The sequence below is a fragment of the Octopus bimaculoides genome, chromosome 2 (assembly GCF_001194135.2).
Source record: "Octopus bimaculoides isolate UCB-OBI-ISO-001 chromosome 2, ASM119413v2, whole genome shotgun sequence".
NCBI lineage: Eukaryota > Metazoa > Mollusca > Cephalopoda > Octopoda > Octopodidae > Octopus > Octopus bimaculoides.
Genome location: NC_068982.1, coordinates 64,104,740 through 64,109,611, shown reverse-complemented (window position 1 = coordinate 64,109,611; position 4,872 = coordinate 64,104,740). Strand labels below are relative to the sequence as shown.

The window sequence follows — 4,872 nt, the reverse complement described above, 5'->3', positions numbered from 1 at the left end:
CGACGAGCTTCTTTCAGTTTCCGTCTACCAAATCCTCTAACAAGGCTTTGGTCCGCCCGAGGCTATAGTAGAAGACTCTTGCCCAAGGTGCCACGCAGTGGGACTGAACCCAGAACTATGTGGTTCGTAAGCAAGCTACTTACCACAGAGAAAAATAATTTATGAATTTCTTTCTCATCGAAAGTCCTCTTCCCAATCCTTCGAGAAAAAAAAAAAAAACTTTTTCCCACAAATTTCTGGGGCTAATGCAGATTCGCACCTACCTTGAAAAATGCATTTTTCTGAAAAAATTTATGCCCCAAATTTCTTTATAATCGGTTCGTTGACGCAGATGTTTCTCATGTTCGTTTAATACACATTTTTCTTTTTTACATCTACTACACTTGTTTTTGGTGGCCGGGTGTTCAAGTAAACATTAGCCAGAACTCGTTTGACAATGTAATGCTACGTGCGCACATGCACATCGAAGCACACATAAAGCTCAATGACAGCCTGTAAATTTGAGTTGAAAAGCCACATATCCTGTACACCTGACATTGGAAAGACGCCCCTAACGTCTAGAGGAGATGTGGTTCGAGTCCCACAGGCAGCCTTCGATTTTCTCTATCTGAAAGAGTTTTTCAACCCATTATTTACATGCTATTAAGTCTTTTTTCATTTTTCTTTTCTCTGGCTCCAAGCTTCCTGCATAGGCCGCAAACTCCGATATCACCGCCTGTAACACAGGGGAGGGGAAGATAAGAAAATACAGGAGCCACCAAGACTTCCTGCTCCCCCACCCCCAACCACCGGTGATAATGGTGAACCCATAGCTAAACCCTCCTCTTGTCGATATATATCAGTGTCCATACTGAAGTAGAGTTTCTACACAGAAGGTTAGCATTTCCATCAAGTTTCTTACTGGTATACTAGTGTGTTCTTTTAGATGGGTGTCTGTCATTAGTTTTTCTTCTATTACCGATAGTGCTTGACCAGTTGGAACTTTGGTGAACAGGCTTATTGCATCTAGGCTCACCATCTGGTTGGATTCAGTGGGGGCATCCTTGATCAATTCTGTGAAGTGGGTAGAATTCTTCACGTACGATGTTGACTTTCCTGCTAATGGACTGATTATATCCACAAGAAAGCGGCTCAGTGGATGACATGCTGAACCTCTGTAGCTCACTATAGGTCTTAATGGAATACCATCCTTGTGAATCTTAGGGAGACCGTACATGTGTGGTAGTTTACTGTGGTGTTGAGTCGATTGTCTGTACTTCATTGGTGTAAAGTGATCCTTGTTCTTGATCAAGATCTGTGACAACTTCCTCTCTGTTTTCAGAGTTGGGTTTTTCTTTTCTTTACTGTAGCTATCATCACTTATAAGACTTGCTAATTTTCTGAGTAGTCAGACTTGTTCACCACTGTAGCGTTTCCCTTGTCCGCTGGAAGTATTATGATGGAATTGTCACTCTGTAGTCATTTGATAGTGAACTTTTCTTCCTTAGTGATATTTGGCTTAGGAAGTTTTGCTTTTTCTAGTACCTGTCTCATTTTCCACCTTAGTTCATCTCCCTGAGCTTTTGGTATCTTTATGGCTATCTCTTTAATAGGGGCTATTATGTCCAGCTATGGAATATGTTTGATGGTTGTCACAAAGTTGAGACCTTTGTTCAGTACTGCTTCTTCAGAGCTTTCTAGATGTTGGCTACTTACATTAATTACTGCTTTCACAGGTGGGGGACGGATTCCAGTCTTCATTCTCTGACTTTTGAGTTTCATAAACTTCTTAATCTGGCGTGTCTTCACCATTTCAAATTCTTTCATGTACGACTTTTCTAGATCTTGTTGAATTTTCTTTCTATCATCTGGAAACAGTTGGACAGATCACTTTTTCTATTGATTGAAATTGTAGGATAGATATGCAGTTTCTCATGGAGGCAGATTTATCCTGATAATCTAAATATGCCACCCTAAATCTAACTGACCTAAGTGTGATGATGATATAAAATTCCTGTTACTCATAGAGATTACAGCCTACTATCATTCATGTCGGTTGTGCAAACTCATGTAATCTGACGCTATCAAATCAGTTATCTCCCTGTGTGGTATCTATTGTTGCTGATATACCACATCCTACAAAATGTTGACTAACTGACACCAACATCCTATCAGCTCTGCCACTTGGGGCTTGCTGTGAAAGAACTGATGTTAATAGGATATGTTTTACAACTGTGAAACTTTAAAGTAATGTCGCAGCCTGTAGGTTATTGGTCTGGTCTGTGGTGGTGACTGGTTGAATTGATGAATGAAAATGTTTCTTGAGCTGTATATAGAAGTAACTCAACAGCATCCATAGATTTTTAACAGAAGATTTTATTATTGCACAGAAAGACAAACTGCTTTGGCTTTTTACAGATAACCATAGCAACAATTACAAAGCTGTCCATGCCATCACGTCACACTGATTGGTCGGTTAATAGACCAATCCCATGAAACTTTGGTGGTTTCCTTCTGATGTTTGACCACATATCTAGTGATTTGTTTTTGAATCACAGTCCCATGAAGCTGAGTCAAACTGTGATCAAATATATAAATACACACATTTTTCATTATTCCCCTATAATGATTATTCTGTATTAATTTTATTTGCACTTTATTTTATTTTTATCATCTATCATCTTTTATTTCGTTTGTCTTCATGGCACATAGGCTAACTCATTGAGTCACTGCATCTATTTTATCTAGTAAATGGTGCTAAGTCTGAATCTTTTAGCTTTCTACAACTGGGATGTGAGTTTTTTTCCCTCCTTTCTCCATCCTCTAGAAGTGTGGACAGATTTATTACCACATTCATTTAACATCAAAATAACATTTCCCAATTTACTCTCTCATCTGGTACCAAGATAAGAGAGTAAAAAAGTAAATATGCATTCCATACTCTTTGTGTGAAAAATCCTGAATGTTAAATTTCACACACTCACACACACACACACACACATATAATGACCACATTCCATGATGGCATGGATTGGACAGTTTGGCCAGATCCAATGAGCTAGAGGATTGTGTTAGGCTCCAATGTCTGCTTTGGTTTCATGGATTCTACAGCTGGATGCTCTTCCCAATACCAACCACTTTACAAATTATGCTGGGGCTTTTGTTATGGTACAACCACTAGTGAGCTCACCAAGTAAGCTGCAAGACAACACCTCTTCTCAGAGTAGCTTTCTGCCAGGTTGAGAAGCTAAAGTTTGATGAGATGACAGGAACAATTATTCTGCTGTAGAGGAGATATATGGCTACCTAAGCTTGAAAGAGAAGAGATGGTGGTGATCAAATATCAGGGCATAGCCTCAAGAGACAAGGTGTGTAAAGAGAGACTGGGGACAGGAAATTGAGGATAGTGGGTATGTATGTTGAGAGTATAAAAGATGAGTTAAGTAAATGGTGAACATGAGTAGAAGCTTGGTCTGTGGTGAATCTCAGTTTGTTGAGAAGGTAATGGAAAATAGCAGTGAATAAGGGAAGAACAGGTGAAAGATGGCAATACATGAAAAGGGATGGGGTGGACAACCACTGTAAAAATAAATCTGTAGATAGATGCCTTCCCTCTTCATTGAAAGATAAAAACCTTCTCATAAATATTAGTCAAATGTTAAAGCAGTCTTTATTAGTTCTTAATCTAAAATAGTTCTGTCACATTAGGTAATACTATCTTTAAAGACCATGAATATTATCAACAGAAAATTCATGTTATTGTTTTTCATACTAATGATGTGGTTTGGGAAAGTACTTTTATTTTCAAGCTAATTTGTATTATCTCTGTTTTGCCTGTCAATGCTACTATTATCTGTATATATATAAAACTGAGAATGTCTGTCTGTGTGTCTGTATGTATGCATCACTAAAACTCAAGAACTACCCAACTGATTTCATTCAAAATTTACACATGCATTATTTAGGGTCCATGCAGTGTCATGAGCCCCAAAACTTTTCAACTTCTTGCCTAACAAGCCTAGAGCAATCTCTTATCTCTTACACTATTTCTGTATTACGTGTCAAAAGTGAAACAATAACATCGCTATTGTAATGTGATATAATACTTTCACTATTATGTGGTTTGAGTTTCAATTATTTCATTATCTATATATGTTAATTTCATTTCTATTACTTTCACTATATATTTATATATATATGTATGTATATTTGGTTATAGAACAAACATTAAATTTGGGTCAACAACTTTACATATAACACCACCCTTCAAACATGTAATCTTATATAAAAATCGCCATTGTTCCCAAGCACATAAAAAATAATACATATACATAAAATCACAGAAGGTAAAAGTATATAATCGAGAAGAAAATACAAATAGAATGGCCTATCTCTAGCTCTACCACACTTGCATATATGATCTAAAGAGGAATAATAAGACTTATTCTCTGGAATGGTCAGTTATTTCGAGAGCCCCTTACTTCAGAGTAAATATAAATAATTGTAAGTTGTGTGGCCCTTCTGGACATGCCCACTGTCACTTGGAGAGCCACTGTCACTAGCTACGCTGATGACACAAAACTATCTCAGGCAATAAAGAATCCTGATGATATTGTAAGCCTGCAGAATGACCTAAATGCAATATACAAGTGGGCAGAGCAAAATAATATGCAGTTCAATGCAAAAAATTTCAAGTACTGCGCTACAAGGCCACAAGTGCCTCCCAACTGGCATACACAGGACCTGGAGGTACTGCAACCCCAGAACCACAAACAGTAAGAAACCTGGGCATCAACATGTGTAGTGATGCATCATTTCACATGCACATTGTCAAGTTGACAGCAAAGTGCAGACAACTGGCAGGGTGGATACTGAGGACATTCCGAACAAGGG

General features: G+C 38.0%; 1 protein-coding gene across 8 annotated transcripts in view; it reads left to right on the top strand.

The window, feature by feature from the left end:
* Window positions 1-4,872, top strand: part of LOC106876997 (kynurenine--oxoglutarate transaminase 3) — a 64,313-nt gene that overhangs the window by 16,575 nt on the left and 42,866 nt on the right. The gene's annotated exons all lie outside the window — the stretch shown is intronic.